Below are 19,476 nucleotides of genomic sequence, written 5' to 3'. Positions count from 1 at the left end.
TATCCGGTCTAGTAGTACACCATGGCATACATCAAACGCCATCGAGGATGCATAAGGAATCTTTTTCCATCCGACTCGCTCATGCTCACCCTTAGGACACATCTCTTTGGTCATGCGGAACGGCCACCAAGCGGACAACTAAGCGGCTTCGCTTTGATCCATGTTAAATCTCTTCAACACCTTTTCAATGTAGCTTTCTTGAAAGCCACAACTTCCCACTCTTTAAATCACGAAAGTGATCCCGATCCCAAGTATCCGCTTTGCTTGACCCAAATCCTTCATCTCAAAGGACTTACTCAAGTCTTTCTTTAGTTTGGATATCTTGTTGATGTTTGGGCCAACTATCAACATATCATCCACATACAAATAATAAATACTATGAAATCCCCATCCGGAAATCTCGAACAAACGCGACAATGATCGGAAGCGGACTTCTTGTATCCTTGCTTCACCATAAAGGAGTCAAACTTTATGTACCACGCCCTCGGTGCTTGCTTCAACCCATACAAGCTCTTTATCGGCTTGCATACTAGGTGCTCCTTGCCTTTGACCTCAAACCCCTCGTCGGGTCTATGTAGACATCTTCTTCAAGGTCTCCATGAAGAAAAGCCGCCTTAACATCTAGCTGCTCAACCTCTAGGTTCATACTTGCGGCCATACCCAATACCACCCGGATAGAAGTCATCTTCACTACATGAGAGAAAATCTCATCAAAGTCAATCCCTTTCCTTTGACCGAATCCTTTCACAACAAAGGCGAAGCAGCTTTGTGCCTTGGGTGAGGATTGTTCTCCCTCATGCTTGACTTTGTATATCCACTTATTCTTGAGAACTTTTCTCCTGTGGGTTTCTCAACTAACTCATAAGTGTGATTCTTATGCAAAGAATCCATCTCGTCATGCATGGCCTTCAACCACTTTTCTTTGTCGTACGCTTCAAGTGCCTCTTGATAGTACATAGGTTCTCCACCATCCGATAGTAAAGACGCATTATGTGGTGGATACCGGTTGAAGCTAGTCTCCCTCTGCCGGACCTCCTTTCCCCATCCGGCCGGTGCCTCGGGAGGATGCACTTCGCTTTGCTCGGTGGTGGTTCATGCATCTCATCTGCATCTTCTATACCAATAGGTTCTATCCCATCATGAGCAATAGGATTCTCATCATGAGTTTCAAACTCATGGTTCTCTCACATTCTCAATGCCTTACGTGACGTTTCCACGGTAGGAACTTCCGGTTTCAATCAACAAGATCATTGGTGAAAGCCCGTAGCTTCTCACCCTCCTCAAAGTCTACTATGGTTTGGTCTTCTAAGAACACAACATCTCGACCGGATTACCTTCTTGTTAATCGGATCATAGAGTTTGTAACCAAACTTTTCATCTCCATAACCGGAAAAATGCACCGCTTGGCTTTGTCATCAAGCTTGGATCTCTCATCGCCGGAATATGCACAAATGCCCCGCACCCAAATACCCTCAAGTATCCATAATCAACATCTCACCGACCATACTCTCTCGGATAATCACTATTCGGGAGGCTTTGCGGCGACAGGTTGATCACATGCACGGTCAGACGCATTGCTTCTACCCAAGAGGTTTCTAGGTAGCTTAGAGTGAGATAGCATGCATCTCATCCTCTCTACAATGGTACGGTTCATCCTCTCGCTATTCCATTACATTTGCGGTGTCTTGGGGAACGGTCATGACTTAATCCCATGACGCAATACTCTTCAAATGGCCAATGACCCCCATTATCGGCAATACTCTTCAAATGGCTTTCCACCATCTTTGTGGAATGTACTTCACCCCCATTATCCATATCTTTCTTGGCGATCAATAAACACTTCAACAACTTCCCATAGGACCACATACTTTCAAATGGCCCAATGTGGAATTTCGAATCAAACACGATCTCTCTTTTCCACCAGTGGAATTTTCAAATCCTCGTACTTCATCGGTCTTCGGACTATAGGCCCATATCTTTTTTGACACATCATCAATAAATGTCAAAAGTAACGGCTCCCCTCGATGGGACTTCACTCTCATAGGACCACATAAGTCCGTGCACTAGTTCAAGGGCGATTGTCCTTTCGTGGAGACGGGAATCTTTGGAAAGACACCTCGTGTTGCTTTCCTACCAAACGATGAGTACATGTATCTAAATGTGTACCTTTAATCTCCGGCACGACCTTTTGCTTAGCAAGAACTTCCATCCCTTTTTAAGCCCATGTGACCGCGGTCTTTGTGCCACGATTTTCGGATGAAGCTTCTTCTCACGCGATTCGCACGCTTTACACAAACTAGCCTCGTGTTTTGTAAAGAGAACAAGTTTTTTTTCCTGGCTACTACAATGGAACCTCGCTTTCGGTTCCATACCCGTTACCAAACGCGAGTTTACAAAGCCATCGTCATCTAATTTCCCAAAATTAAATTAGGCTTAACCGTATGTCGAGGGGACGTATCGTGACATCCTTGAGTGTCAAGGTGTAGCCAACATTGGTTTCTATATGAACATCTCCAATGCCTATAATCTTCGAGACTCCATCGTTACCCATCCCACTTCACCATATTCACCACGGTAGGTAGTGAAGAATCTCCTGCGCGGTGTGGACGTGATAGGATGCTCCCCGTATCTATCACCCACTCAGTATCGACATGAGGTACTAAGACAAAGACACACCACAATCGACACAATTCCCACTCAGGGTCGCCGACTAGTGCGGTAGTATCTCACTTTTGTGTTTCGTTCCTCGCACCATGTCTTCATGTACATAGTTGTTCTTCTCATCTCTTGATTGTTCTGCGCTCTCATATCTCGAAGTGGCCTTTTGGCACAACAATAGTAACATTGCCTCTACGCCTTAGGAGTTCTAGCTTCACCCCCTAGATTTATACGTCATCACCTCTAGAACGAGATGGTTTTCTCGTTTCGACCTCTCCCCGTTTCTCTGTGAAAAGGATCTGCGAGTGAGAAGAGCAGCTTCTTGCACTCCTTCTAGTCTCCTCATTCAACAAAGGCGTGGTAGCCATCTCCATGGTAACAATTCCATCCTTGGTCGCCCCGTGTAGAAACCGCTAATGTCTCCCAACTTTCGGGTAGAGAGCCTAATAGAAACAAAGCCTCAACTTCGTCTCTCAAATTGATCTTCATCAAATGCATCCGATTGATGATATTTTGTACTTCATTAAGATCTTTCGGACATTGAAGAACCTTGGTACTTCGTGGTTCCGCAAACTTCTAAACGACTAGCACTTTGTTTCCACCCGACTTCCTCTCATACTGTGTCTTCGAAGTTTCTTGGGACACATCTTGGGACAATGGTGAAAGACAATCGTCGTCAATCCACTATCGAATATATCCAATCGCTTTTCGTCAAGCTTTTTCCACTCGGCCCATTGATCTTTTTCCGGTTTTACTCCCTCATTCTCAATGGGAAGTGCCAAGTCCCGCGATTATAGCAAGTCTTCCATCTTGGCTTTCCGGATGGTGTAGTTCTTCCTATTCGGACTCATCATGCGAGTGTTCCTTTGAATGGTCCATCTCTACAAGTTATTTAACCTCAAATCTTCTCTCGGGAATTTTTGTCAAACACCTCGACCAAGATTCGGATAACACTCAGGCTATTCAAACTAAGGCTCGATACCACTTTTGGGGATTATACCAATACCAATCGATTCCCCACTACACGATAATTTGTATATGAACACAATTCAACTCCGGACAAAATCTAAATATCAACCGCAACCTATACTAACATGCCCAACTCACTAAACAACTATTAACAAATGATAATAATGTAAAGCAAGTAAAAGCAAAACCACAACACAAAGATTTACCGTGGTTCGACCAATGATGCCTACTTCCATAAGAAGAGTTCTTTATAAAGTGGGAAGGAAGATTACAATCTCTCATTTTCGGTTTTCACTTTACTAGATCACTCTTTATCTCTTTCTGGGGTTGTATCTCTCTGTAAAGGTTATCTCAATCTTGATAGCTTTCAAGATTGGGTTTCTCTCTTTTTTTTTGTTTTAGTCTGGATTCCAATCCTTCTGACTTGGTTAGTTAGGTTTTCCAAAACCTTGATTTTGGTTTTTATCTCCAAAAACCAAATTTGTGATTCTGTGAATCAGAATTAGTCCCAAATTAGACTGGCTTTGTCTTGGAGTCCCTTCGACCAATATCTTGGAACTCTTTTGAGCCTATAAATCAAATCGAATTTGAATTTGCTCCGTTTCTCTCCAGCTCTGTTTCTCTCCTCATGTGAGGGATAACTCCAACACCCACCCCTCTCTCTTACGCAACTGGTGGTAATCAACCAATCTGCCAAATATAAAACAAGGTTAGTCATCTTGCAATCTAGCGGTATTGTCGTAGTCACATAACTTTGCATTTTCTTTAGAATAAGTTCTCGTCAAAAGTTGCAAGGGCAGGGATGGTGGTGATCACAACCACAGTCGAAACCCTCCTTCCACTAGTTCGTTCAGCCACAATGGTGGAACTTCTCTTGGACTGCTGAGAGTGGTGCTGCAAATCATGCCACTCCGGAATTTTCTAATCTCTAGGAATATTCGGACTACATACCGATGACTTGCTCAAATCTCGGTTGGTGACAGCCAAAGTCTTCCCATTTGCAATACTGCTAGCTAACGCTACAATATCTACTCTCTTAACTGTAAAATTAGTCTAAGCAGTATGCTTCAAGTTCCTGCATTTACACATAATTTTCTTTGTTAAAGACCACCAACTTTTACTTCTAATTCTCATTCTGTGAAGGACAACTTCTCAGGGAGGATAGTGCCCAAGGACGACCAATGAGTGGCCTTCATCGCTTACACTGACACTTCCTTTATTGTGCAGTCTTTATGTAATGACAAGAACTTTATTGTGCAATATAATTTGCTCTTTAAAGTTTAAACTAGCATGTGTCTACGCAATGCCAAATACTATGCGTCTGCCACAAGTGGATCTGGAAATCTGGAATAGTGAAAAACTTTAGGATATGAAATTTCGTGAAATTCCAGGTCCTTTAGAGATGTAAACTGTTCAATTACAGACAAACCCGAAACAGTATATTAGAACCAGAAGTGAATAAATGCATAATACAACAGGAATACGGATAGCAGGTTCCAGTTTAAAAAAGAAACAATAGTGTAGTGTCCAGTGTTTTAAAAAACGTTAGGCGGTAGTCAGGCGGTGGGAGAGCGCCTAACGGGCTATACACTAAGCGGTTTTTTCCCCTAATATATTTTATAATATATAGTAATACACATGTATTCTACAAGAAACATAAAGAAAATCATTTATTATAACTCAAAAAATAAACATAATAAAAAATACTTATTACAAAAATACGTAATAGTTGAAGAAGATCAATTTCATATAAAAACATATTCTTTTTATAATGGCATATAATTTACATTAGATTTTAGTATTTTAAACTCATTCAAATCTTACGCCTACACAAGTCTTTAATTTTCAACATTTAATTAAAAAAAAATCCTTGACTGGACTACTTAGAGGCCGAGTAGCCCGCCTAGACCCGCCTAATCAGTCAACCAATTTTTTAAATGACTTGGGATTAGACGAGTAGATTGGACACCGCCTAGACCAATTTTTAGAACAGTGGTAGGTCTAAAATCCAAAACGGATTTAACAGTACGCCCAGTCCATGATACCTTTTGGGTTTGGCCCAGCTTTATAGCATATATCTTATGATTATAAGGTACGATATCAATAAAAAAGGATCTAATATGGCCCACAACAGTAACGAGGCCCAAACAATAAATAAACAAGAACTGAATCAACTGAGTTAACTGGGTTAACTCATCATCTTCCTCAATCCGAAATTGGAGAAACCCCAATGACCAAAGGTGCCAAAATTTTAATAACCAATGGACATCGCTATCACGTAATAGTAACAAACAATCAATGAGAAACCCAAATCGCCAGAAAACCGCCGAATCGTAGTCACAAACAATATGTAAACTTGAATTTTGTAATTAACAATACGTTGTGATATCAAGACAACCGTTATGTCAAAATAGCTACTCTTTCATGGTCGATTATCAAACATCATCAATTCATATGAAAATAAAACCAAACTTTATGCGTGCGTGCGTGGACTGATTATGAATTCTTCAACAGTGACAGATCGTCCAAAAGAAAAACTTTAATCTTTACCTAGACATAATGCAGGAGTCCTTCATTTTTCATATTCAGCTGAAATTATAAGACTACTTATCAGCTAAACAGCAGCCTCTCAAATACACACATCTGACACATTTTTTTTCCATAGATGTCATAGGATTTTGGCTAACGTGGTTTTCATTTTAAAGATGGTAAATCAAAACTTTAGATGCCCCTGCACAGCGGATCTGTGTTCTAACTATAAACCAAAAGCCAAAAGATTGAGAGTATCAGTGACAGTTTCATCTCTTGTCAGTTTTGTGCTTTTTACTCATAGAAATAACAAAGGTTTTGGATTTTTCAGCTCTTGTCGGTTGTGTGGTTTCTTAGGTTTTTAGATCTCAATGGTAGTTACAAATAGCTTTTAGATGATGAATCTTTGGTTCAGATGATCAAGGGTACCCCACCCGTATAATATTTAGTATTTATAACAAACTGAAACTGTTGCACTTATTATTGATTGGATAATATGCAGTAGGGAAACTAAAAGTTGCAAGCTCTTTGTTCAAATATCGTTCTCAAAGCTCCAGAGTCCAGTCCCTTGCAAAGTGAATATTCTACCTTAAATGTGTCTTTGACTGTAAATAATCTGCACCACTTTCGTCTTTGTTGTGATGCAAAAATTCTGGATGCTCTTAGGTTTTTGGGTCTCAGTGGTAGGACTTGAGAGAGGCTTTTGGGTGCTCTTAGTCATACAGTAATACCTTTAATTCACCTAATTACTTTACTATTTACTTTCTGATTTGTTTCATGGAAACCTACTTTCAGGATGGTTAATATTGAGGCAACCATAAATGCTGGGATGGTTGGTTTACATTTTAAAGGTGCAACTTCACTCAAGCATGATCTAACTTTGCTGGGGATTGAGACTTCTTCTAGAAATAAGGATTGAAAAATAGCACATATGACCTTACATTGATTTCTTGATATTCTTTATACGATCTTTAATCTGTTTGCAAGCCCGAATGTTTCACTATTAACTACTGCTCGCCTATGAAGACCGCATATCTAATACTCAACTTCCAATAATCAAAAAGTTTTTAAAGATCTGTACTTATTCATGAAACATTTTTTTTTATCTTGTTGGAATCCATGAAACATGTGTATCCATTTCACCGATTCTAACTATATTGTTAGGAGCAACATGGACAAAGTGTTTAACATGGAGAGCGCGTTAAATATGTTAGCATAAGATAAACTGGAAATCAGAATGTTGCCAACATGTAGCTTAAACTGAAAATAGAGGAGATGCAAGTATGCAACATGAATGGGAAGCCTCTACTAATTTGAGGATGTCTTTTAAGCTTTGCCGCTTGACCACTTCTGTTAGAACTTAGAAAGATGGTGTACTGAAGACTTGTTGTACTGTTTTATGCTTGAAGTTAAAAATCAATTTTATATGTAACTAGTTACTAGTGAGTAGTCGTATTAACAACACCAACTGAGTGGTCACAGGTGTCCGGTACAACCAGGTTTCCCACAACAACAACTGTTTGATTCAACAAGACAAATCTCAAAAATTTCGTATTCAACTATTTATGGCATTTGATATTTCAGGTTTTGATGCGGCTTGTGGCCTGTTGCGTAACAGAATATATATTGGACCAAACTCATCAAAACCAAAAAGCCCGAAAGAGAAACTAGTGCCGAAACGAAAAATCCCAAAATATAAAAAGAGTAGGCAACTAGCGCCAATCTAATTTTGAATCAACACTTTTCTTTACTCCAAGATCACCTTCTCTGCTGCCACCAAGAAAATTTCTCGCACCTCTCTCATTTTTGTCTTTTTAAATGGAATCTCAGCAGTTAGGAGGTAGAATTTCTTACTTCGATTGTTTTTAATGAACCATTATTGTTCTAGGGTTTAGAGGAATTTTCTTGATTTCAAGAAAATTTTGATTGGACGTTTGTTTTTATTCAATTATTGCAATTAATTTTAGGGTTTTAAACGAACTTCCAGTTTTTTTGATACTATAACTTGGGGATTTAGGGTTATCTTCTCCCAATTCTTTTGGAATCAGTTATTGTGTTTGGCAAAAATGAATAGAAGAATATTATTTTCAAATAAATCATAATTTTATCACGCAGCATTAACATTGTAACTTGTTTTGTAAAAAATTTAGCTATATATAGAAGAATCTGTTCAAGGTAACTTGTTTTGTAAAATTTTCAGCTATGGAAGAATATGTTCAAGGTCATCTTGATGGAATTGTTGAAGATCATGTGCCTAAGCTTGTGGGTCTCTTGTATGATGTTGTTATTTATTTTTTGTTTTTTTAAGTGGAAATTTTATTGATAACGATGACGAGTTTTACAAATAAATAGGACAAACGTGCAACAAGCTGCGCAAGTCCTTTATGAATTTGTTTTTTGTTTTTTGTTTGAGTTGAGGTTTGACGTTTATTTAAGAATTGAGAATGAAAGAAATGAGGGAGAGTTTATGGGTTTGTTATGGGTGATTAAATTATACAAACTGAGCGGTTGGACTTTGGGCTTTTGGCTATTTATTTTAGTCTCATTAATCCATCAAACCTTCAAAGACACATTTGTCTCTCTTTAATGGTTGTGGACTTAAAATAAATAATAAATGATAATTCTGTAAGGGCAAAAATATAAGTAAAAAAAAATGTTGGTTTATTGGAATGTTTTTTATTAGTTTTTTTTTTCATACTATTTTTTTTTTTTTGTTGATTATATTCTTACTATAGTTGTGAAAATTTTGGGGGTGCGGTAGTGGAATTTTGCTAAAAAAATTAGGGGGTGCGAGTCTTTATAGTTTGAAGATTTTTCTATGCAATTAGTTATGTGGTAGTGGAACTTTTCTAATCTTAGGGTGCGACACCCCCCCCCCCCCCTATATCTATCTATGTGTTAACATCAATGTTCACTAGAATTAGACTATTACATATGTGTTGTATTATGGGAGTGACAAACAATGGTAGTTATTAACTAAATGGAAAATATTCAAAACTATAGTCCATGAACTTTTGATATCTTCCACGTATGGTAACAAACATGGAAGTCTACGGTGCAGCAAGGCATGGTGTACTAGCTGATAATTGTAGTGATATTTTATTTGGAAGAAGAATGACCATTATGACATCATAGGTGGGAAGTTGAATTGCAGGTACATAATATTGCAGATTTTGTAGTTATAACATCCCTTTTGTTCTTGAGCATGATCAAAATTTTGTATGGAAATGTGTGTTTTACACTTCACTCTTTAAGACTTTAAGACTTCATATATAGTACTTACCTATCTATTTGGGTATTGGTTGTGGCGTTCTGATTTGGAGTTGTTATTACATCACCTAGTATGCCTTCATTGCTACAAAACTATTGTTTTATATGTTTGCTCACTAGACATTTCTTCTGCATGAGTGCATGACACAGGATGTTGTTCTTGCAACTTTTTCAATGGCTTAGTTAAACTGTTTATCATGAATGGCTCTTTAGCATCCTTGTTTACCATTTATTGCTGACAAGTGTTTTATCAAATCAATTATTCAAACCTGCTTTAATGAGTTTGTTTTAGTAAGAAAAGTTTATTGTTTAGGCGATATTTAAGTGAAATGCTTTGAGATGCATCGGTCAAAAGGTTGTCCGTATTAGTAAAAATTATTGGTTTATGGGTTATAAGAAGACATACTTGAAACCAATAAGAGTCTTTCTTTCACGAACTTTTGATCCTTTTAATAAGCTCCTTGAGAAGAAACCTGTCTGCTGCATTGGGGATGGGTTGCTTGATTCCTCTGTAATATGGGTGCTAATGTATGATTATGGTGTAGAACCAAAAGAACCGCCTTAAATTGGACTGAAAAGCTTTAAGCTTAAGTTCATCTATTAGGGTTTAATAACTGATATAAGGATTGTGTAGCCCTAGTTAACATTGATTGCAGGATCTGCAACCGCTAGTTAATTGAATTGATAAGCTACAAACTTTGGAGCTAAGAAAACTGTGGTTGAATGAAGATCGGTACCAATTTGAACCGCTCTTTGATGAAATAATGAAATACAGCATAGTGTTTAAGTCTCTTATTCTACTTTCCATGTCCAAATCATATTTTCATTAAATGTAATTTGGTTTAGAGGCTTAAAGCTAGTTGTTCTGCATCATGTAGAGTTTGGTACAACCTAATGGAGGAGAACAACACCTGAAGATTTGAAGTCAACTATTAGTCAATAGTTAATTAGTTAGTTAGTCTGTTAGACTTGTAACTAACTATGTACACGTATAGTAGATAAGTTTGTTATAACTGTTTCATTGGTTTAGCTTGGTATAAATAGATGATGTACTCAGAACAAATATAACAATTCATTGTTGTAATTAAAGTTTGAAGCATTCATTTCAGTTCTTCAATATGGTATCAGAGCTAAATGCTCAAATGAGAAATTAGGTCGATCCTCAAAACACAAAATCATCATTGTTTATCAATTTTTCATCAAATCATTCCGCTGCTCATCTTTTTTTTTTGGGGTGTAAATCATCAAAACTCAAAGAGTAATCAAGAATTCTTCAAGAAGTTTTCTTCAAATCTTCATCAATGGCAAGAAACAATCAAATTCAATTACCTTCAACTCAAAACAACAACAACATCATCAATCAGCATAGCAACAATCAGAATCATTCTTCTCCTAGTAATTGATAAGAGCCCAAAACTGTAGTTTTAACCCCTTAACAATCATACTTTTAGACCAATTATGTGAGTAATAATTAAGAGTTAATATCGACATTCGTGTTTTTTATGCATTTAGGGCTTCAAAGTCTATTATGCAGAAATGTGCCACTTTAGCGAGATAAAGGAGCAAAGGTCGGTTGCTAAGGAGTTCTGTGAATAAAGGCCAAGATTCAAGGAGACAAAGCCTTTGTAAAGCCGGTCAAAAAAAAAAGTCAACACGGGTAGAAGCGATTACACAAGTCGACAAAACTTCCGAAGGGCCGTATCTTTGGACTCGGATCTCGAATTGGGAGTAGCTTATGTCAAAATGATCGGCTCGAAAAGAGCTTTCCAATGGTCCAAGCCTTGGCCCAATCAGAGGAGCAGAAGTGGACGAAACATTTGTCGAAGCAAACTGTGCACCAAGAGCCTATTTTGGGACGAAAGAAATTGGGTTTTGGTCCGATTTTCCTAGGCCCAAAACATGGCTCCAAGCCCATGCACGATTTTGGATCCGGAAGTATAAAACAAAAGCTTGACTCTTTGTTAATGGCAGTTAGGTTAGGAAGCTAATGTTAATGGAGTTTAGGGTTAGAAAAAGTTAGATCTAGATTAGTTAATTACTTAGTTTTCATTCCATTAATTAGTTTCATTCTTTGTTTTAGCTTAGTTATTTAAATCATTGAATATCATTCATTAGATAAATAAAATAGTTGTTATTCATTCAATCATATCTTGTTCTTATTGTTCTATTAGATAAATAAAGTTAATTAGTTCTCCATAATCTAGTTTCATTTTCATTTATTTATTAGCTTAAATCCTTAGATTTACTTATTTGTCATTATTAGTTTAATTCAATTATTGCATGAGTAGTTTCAAATTGAGTTTAAACAAATAAAGTTCAAATCTTTATATTATGTCTTGTTTAGATTCAATTGTTGGGAATGGTAGAATAGAAAATTCACATCAAATCATTACTCTCACCATTGTTCCTTTTGGGTTTGATTAGTTGAATTCAATTTAAGTCTTGAGGGTTTAAGAGTGGAACGAATCCTGACTCTAATATATTACCGTTATTGAGAGTAGGAATATTGATATAAACACGATTTACATTATTATGATTATTTGTGTTTACGATAGATAGTTAGAATAACGTAAACTCACTTTTTCAAATCAAACGCTGTACGCCATCTTAGTTGCACTTTAGCATTGTTTTCTTTGTAGAAGTAGTCATTTTAAGTCCCATTAAACCCACCCACCCCTTGGTTGTTTCATAATTGTGGTTGCCGTTTCAGCTTTGGAAAAATTCGCGATAAAAAAAATGGCGCCAGCGCTTCAAGGAGAGCGCGACCCGCTAAATTCTTGGAATTTCATCTACTAATCGAAGCGCCAGCATACGCTACGCGACCAAACATCAGAATTAATTAATCGAGCGACGACATGACCAAGGAGAGCGCCACCCGCTTTAGCTGATATTTCGAATTCGGACAGTTTTGATTCGAACTTTGATCTTTCATATTTTTCGGTGTTCTAACTCGCTCATGATTGAACAAGCGAAACAAGGCGTTATTCATAAAGCGAAGCAGGGCCTTGTAATCGTATTCCTTTCTTCCATACCTCGATTTCCGGTTAGAGGTTTTCTACTAGTATATCGAATTGTTTGGAGTGTTGCATGTTTAGTTAAGCTCAACTTAGTCTTGCATGAGATTAAGGTCCGGGTCGAACAAAAACAACAAACGTAATTACACGACAACAAACAAGTCTATCTAGTACACCACCCACGACACCTCTAGCTACTATCACACACCATACGACATAATGGTGAAGAAAGAGAGACTCCTCTCTCCGGCTTTTACAAAGCCTCGAGTGATAGCCCTAAATCTTGCATCGTTTAGCAGACCGATTGGGGATTTTGAATCCCCAAACATATTTAATTTGTTACCCGCTTTTCATGGGTTAGACCATGAAAAACCTTATCGGCTATCGTAGGATTGAACAAGTCCTTACAACATTCCATCATCCTACGGTAGGTGCGGAACAAATTAAACCGAGGGTATTCCCTTTCACATTAGCCGATAAGGCGTCTTGTCTTGGTTAAGCCTTGGCGCCTAATTACGTGGACTTCGTGGGTAAACTTGTTCAATTTGTTTATGGAACATTTTTACCCACCCTAAAAACGGGATGAGATGCTTTCCAAGATTCATTTTTTCCGGCTGTAATCCTCATGAATCATTTTTCGAGGCATGGAATCGTTTCATCGATCTTCTCATTGAATGCCCCGCATCATAATCTTGCGAAAGACACGCTTTGTTAGGTGTTTTTCAAGGGCTTTCACATTATCATAAGGAGGTTCTAGATATCATGGTCGGGGGTAGTTTTCTTAGTAAAGGAGGGAGGCTTATAAATTCTTAGAAGATCAATCTAAGAAGAACAACAATTGGGGAGGAACCGATTCCTCCCGCTCCTCTCCTTCTTCTCTTGAGGTTAAACATGATCCCGAAGCTTAAAACTCTTATCGATGCCCTCACTAAAAGGTAGATGCCATCTCGTTCAACAACAACCCACTCCGGTCATGACAAGTAACTTCTACTCGTTGTAATGTCATTTGTAGTCTTGAGCATTCCGACTTCTATTGTCCTCTTGTCTATACACAAACACCACCACAACCATCACACTTCAACCCGGTTAACTCAACATCAAGGACAAGGGAACTTAGGTGACTGAATAGAGGTTTAGTACCCATAACCCATAACTATCAACATCAAGACATGAACGCCAACAAGCTTTAATTCCAATACAACCATCTACGGGACAAAGTAGTAGTGACCTTGTTGGAGAAACAAAATCAAATTATGCAACAAAACTCCAACTTGATGAAAGATCGGCATGATCAAAACTCTAATATGATGAAACAAACGATGCAAATGATGCGAGTCTTTTTGTGCCAAAAGGTTATTGACATGTCTTCTAACCAAAATAATAACCAAACCGGCGTGTTTCCAAGTCAAGCAATGCCTAATCCTAAGTCAACAAACACGCCTTTGAAATAAAAAGTATTCAGTGTAATGGTAATATAAAACCAGGGGACTACAGGTGCAGTCACTACCCCTTCGCTTCGTATGCAGTAGTTGATAACCAAGTGACTATACCTAAAGATTACCCGCGAAACTAAAAATGATACCATACCAAATACTATAATAGAAATCGAAGACCTTACAACCGTAGAAGTACCGGTTAAACCACAACAAAAAGGGAAAACATTACAAGACCCAATAATAGAAAGTGAAGACTTACACTCGTAGAGGTTCCAATATGGAAACCTAGTTCGAAAAGTGATAAAAGATAAAGCAACGGTTAACAAATATGTTCCCCCTCATATTAGGCATAAAGATAAACCACCGTATCCCGAGAGACTAATTCACTACAAGAAAACAGGTTTTATGCCACGGTCCAAAACCGTGGGAAAAGCCCCGTGGGAAAAGGGCTTTTCCCACGGTTTTGGACCGTCGGAGGACCGTGGGCTTTTTGTGCGTCGGGAATGGTCTGCCGACAGCCATGACCGTCGGTAAAACCCACCAATAGCGACGGTCTTTGCGTCGGTCATTGCCGTCGGTATTGCCACGGTTTTAAACCGTAGGAAAAGCCGTCGGAAAAAGTCAGTATTTCCCACGGTTTGAGTCTATAGGTAAAGATTAGTTTTACCGACGGTTGTAGTCCGTGGGGAAAGATATTTCCTACGGTCTTAGTGCATGGGCTTTGGTCTTTTGTCGCGTGAATTTTGGTTTTGGCTGTTGTTATTTGACCGTGGTAAAGTGAATGACCATGGAAAAAAGTGCTTTTCGCGGCGCTATGGGCCGTGGCAGAGTTATTTATTTTTTCAAAAAAAAAATTGATATTTTAATTCCTGTTTCACCTGCAAATCCGGGCAATCAACAGAGACCTAGCAAATTAATTAAATATTGTAAGCTTTCGTCAACTATCTCGATTTCTCTTTCAACATAGTAGGATCTACAACTTTTAGAGAACAAAATAAAACTAAAAATAATAAAAGGGACAAAACTACAGCATGACAAAGTGGATTAAAAAACCAAATCACAAACACTGATGAACTCGAAGAAGAAAGAGCATTCAACCATTTAAAGCGGACTTATAGTGGTTCTCGTCGATTGTTGTGTAAATCACACCTTCATTTTCCAGTAATCCGATAGATTCCCTAGCACCATCTTAGATGTCCCACTGATTCCGTCGCAGCTATATTGTTGCTCATAAACCTACAAATTGGAAAACATTCCATTAAATACATTCCAGCTATGTCCCACTGATGAAGACCACATCAGTGAATCGTGACCAAGGCCAAACACCAATACTGCAAAGTAAAAAATGTCAGTACACCAGTTATATCGAGTATCGACTACTATATAATAATAATATAATATATCGTGCCAATTCCCATAATAATTCAGTAAAGAACAAAAGTAGTATTTTTGCGGCATTCTGATTTGTGTCAAAGTTTAGAGTTTTGACTAAAAATATTGAAAAATGAAATATTCAGGAAAAGTAAAAGAAACAGTAGTAAAATGTAATCTGCCTACATTAATTATTTGAGCAGAATGTAATGGCATTGGATGAGTGAGTAAGGTTAATCCCAGATGGAATCTGAAAATGCCAAAGCCTCCCAACAGCATGAACCAAATGTTTCCTACACAAAAATTCTTCAGCAAACATCTTCTCAACCTTTCTATCCACATCATGAAGAAACACATTAGTAACACCGGCACTCTTTCTAGTCCTAGCCATAAAGAAATTTGAATAAATAGCTCCCATTCTCCCCGCCTCGGAAGTATCCCCAAGCGCATCGATCATTATAAGATCCCATTCCTTATCATACACTTCACTAGGTAAATCACTTTCGGTGCTAGCCTACATCCACTATTACCTTTAAGTTGAAGGTGAGCACAATCTTGCTCAGACCGATAAGACCGAATAAGCTCATCAGCTTGCGAAAGTTGTGTATGGTAAAGAACATGCTGGGCATGAAGTGAAGCTGCGTCTCTTAGTATAGTTTGGACCCATTTAGGATCTTCTTCAAGAAAAAGAGTAGTACCATGTGGATTAAATGAAGACCACATCAGTCCTAGCCATCCAAATTGAAGCGGGAATGATAAGTGTTGTTGAAGACTAAAAGGGGTTTCCAAACACTAAGGCTCGGCAATGAAACAAGGGAACCAATGAGCATATACATGAATAAATGTTAAACAACTTACCTGGCCTTTAATCATTCTACCAGCACGATCATATTCAACTTGTTTCTCACTTTGTCCTAAGAGAAGTTCTTTAGGAATTTCTTCTTCAGCTGTTGCATTTCCATACTTCTCCATAATTGTATCTTTTGTTTTAGTCTTTAATTTCTCCTTGATAACCTTATAATTCTTATACGCTAGCAGTTCAGCCTGAGAAGGGAGGTACCTGTGATATGAACATCTTGCCCTTTTTCATATGGTTCCCAAGCATGAGCGTTAAGCCGCTTGAACTCCATTGCTTGACCACTTGTTCTATACCGATTGTCACCCCAAGAACAAAACTCAAATTGATTAACACCCACGAGTAAGGTGTGTATATTAATGAATCGAAGTGTAAATTTTAAACACTCACTCAGTAAAACTTCTCATTCGGATCATCGTCCGAAAGAGGATCTTCACGATAGACCGAGTTTTGGGATCGTAATGGGCAGAATTGGCGTTAAGATTCAAAAGGTATTTTGTCAGTATCCTCGCGAATTCAAGTTCCGAAATCAATAACTTCGGTTAAAGGTTCGAGATGCATAAACTACAAAAACAGCTACTCAAGATGCAGGAAAACTAGTCAACTACATAAATTAGTGTATGGCTGTGTGTGTGAGAGAGTGGGGGAGACTATCTGAAGACAGACCATTCTCCTAGACATAGTTTAGAAATAAGCAAAACACTTACCTTACGGTTCTGTCTTTGCCACCTCGATTGGAAGCGACACGCTTTTCAACCTTTGCAAAGTCCATTTGTTTGCTCTCGTCCACCTTTGCTTCATCTACCATCAATGAATCTTCATCATCATCCTCCTCCTCCTCACTAACCTCAACTTATTCACTAGGATTACTGTTTTTCTCCTCTAACTTTTTCCGCTGCTGCTCTTTCAAGTATTTCCCTCCTGGCCTCATCCCTTGCTTTGTATCTTTCAATGACACACGAGCAAATGTTGCTGTGTCATACCCATTCAACGATCCCGCTTTTGCCAACGTAATCAAACTCAAAAGTCTCGATCTTTTCATCGGGTGATATGTACATATTCGTCCATTTTGCTCCTTTTTCCGTGGCCTATCCATGCATGCCTTTGCATCATGTGTGATTGCACCACAACTGTGACAAGATAAGATGATTCATTCAATCAATACAATGCACCACATTTTTTCATTTAGACAGTACTTGATAAGTACATAAACAGTATACATGAAACGGGCTTATGGTCTCATCAATTATAAATTAAAGCCTTCCATACAAGATTTTGACAACTCATTTTTATATTTTGAAGGCAAAAAAGAAAGTGAACCTATTTTTCCATTTGATAAATTTCATAGTCTAAACTATGTCAACTCCACCTAATGATGGAATATAAAACCTCCAAATTCTAAGGTAGAATATTGACATTTACTTATTAAACCAAAAATAAAATCTACTTACTTCTCACAAGCACCCTTCCTATACTTTTCCGCCTGATGAACTTTTGCACCTCTGTCATACCAAGCTTTAGTGTAATTTGGATCAGACTTCCATTTCTTTTGATGTTTCAAACTCTAACATAACAGAACACAAAGAAAAGTTTCAATACATACATAAATAACAACGCAAATGCACAAGAAGAAGAAAAAAATACAAATATCTCATAGGTATTAGTTGTTTCCAGGTAATACCTATGAGACTTGCAAGCTAGCTTTCAACCATTCCAGCACAAACGAAAGATAAAACAATGAAAATTGTAATAAAATCGGTGCTTGAAATAAAATTTTGATGTTTCAACACCATTTGAAATATATGCCTTCACAAATTTCTGAAAACCATTTTAAGTTCATAAGATTCATGTAAAATCTATTGAGATGAGAGAAGGGAAAGAGAAGAAAAAAAAAAGAGTAAGTGGATTAGTTTAATAGGTATACTGACTACTGTTAAGGCTTGCAAAACTAATTTCAAATCAGCCCAAATATCCTCTTCAAATCTGCACGCCAACAACACAATTAGAGAAAAAGAACATAGAAAAAGAAAAGCCATCAAAATCCTTACTTTTTTAAAAAAAATTAAACAATTGTCTAAAGATGGAACTTACAAAGTAAGGTGAAAAGGTAAGTGGCGGGTGGGGAAGGAGAAAAAGTATGGCGGTGGTGGGGAGAAGCTAAGTGGGGAAGGAGAAAAGGCATGTGGCGGTGGGGAGAAGCCGTGGGGAACTTAATTTCGTGTGTTGGAATTATTTTGTAGCCCCTACTCCTACGGTCAAAACGCATGGAACATCCGATCTGGATCTAAAAATGGGTACCAACGGTTTCTCTTCGATGGCTGCACCCACGGTCCACGTAAACATTTAAACCGTGGGTAAAAGTATTAAAGGCACGGAATGAAGATAAACCCATTTTGCTACGGTCAAAATATGTGGGAGAATATGCAAAGGTTTTAGGCCGTGGGAAAAATACCGGCAACCGTGGGAAAAAGTCAATTTTCTTGTAGTGATTGTGTGTCTAAAAGGGCGAGAATTTTGATGAGATTAGGGAAGTGTTTAAAAATTTGACTATAAACCTACCTTTTCTAGAAGCTATAAAAGTCTACTGGACACGCTTAAGTTTCTAAAAAGAGTTGTGCACCAAGAAGAGGAAAACCAACATACCCCACGAAGCATTCTTAATCAACAATATCCCTCTTTATCCGAACATAATGGAATTGTTAAGTACAAGGACCCTGGTAGATCCTATTGTACAATGCACCTTAGGTGATACCTTCATAACAACTGCTTTATTAGACTGGGGGAAAGTGTTAACTTACTCCCCTTTTTATTTATATAAACAATTGGGTCTAACAAAACTTCAACCAACCAAAATGACTTTGCGGTTAGCCCGATCGTTCTATTAAGTATCCTAAGGGTGTGGTTGAAAATATTCTCGTTAAAGTGCAGGATTTTTACTATCCAGCCGACTTTGTTATTCTTGACACAGAAGTTGCTCATGATTCCATTCACATCATCTTAGGGCGTCCTTTCTTGGAAACCGCCAATGCCCAAATCAATTGTCGGGATGGCTCAATGAATCTTTCTTTTGGAAATCTTTCTGTAGAAGTTAACATGTTTAGACAAAAACAGGGACAACTAGGTTTGCCTGTAGAAGGGGAAGTGAAGTCCATTGAGAGTTTTGTACCTCACATTAGTCGCGGTGACACTTTAGTCCCCACACTAGTAGATACCCTCTTATGGAAGAAGACAAGGATCACAATTTCTACTCCCTAGGCGTAGATAACATCAAGGAGGATTTCAGCCGACTCTTTTGCAACTCTTCTTTCTTTGCCTCCACGAAGTTCTCTCCTATTGACATCCATTCATCTCTTTGACGCCATGACGGAAGAAG

At 38.1% G+C, this 19,476-nt stretch overlaps 2 pseudogenes across 1 annotated transcript; both read right to left on the bottom strand.

The window, feature by feature from the left end:
* Window positions 1-14,567: 14,567 nt before the first annotated feature.
* On the bottom strand, window positions 14,568-16,177 carry LOC147505873 (arabinogalactan O-methyltransferase 1 pseudogene; annotated as a pseudogene). The gene has a single exon (XR_015220698.1). The product of XR_015220698.1 is annotated as an arabinogalactan O-methyltransferase 1 pseudogene (transcript).
* LOC147505872 (pre-mRNA-splicing factor SLU7-like) lies at window positions 16,040-18,446 on the bottom strand (annotated as a pseudogene).
* Between the last annotated feature and the right edge of the window lie 1,030 nt (window positions 18,447-19,476).

Source organism: Coptis chinensis, chromosome 4 (assembly GCF_015680905.1).
Source record: "Coptis chinensis isolate HL-2020 chromosome 4, ASM1568090v1, whole genome shotgun sequence".
In the NCBI taxonomy this organism is placed as follows: domain Eukaryota; kingdom Viridiplantae; phylum Streptophyta; class Magnoliopsida; order Ranunculales; family Ranunculaceae; genus Coptis; species Coptis chinensis.
The sequence above is the reverse complement of the archived record's forward strand: the minus strand, read 5'-3'. Positions and strand labels throughout refer to the sequence as shown.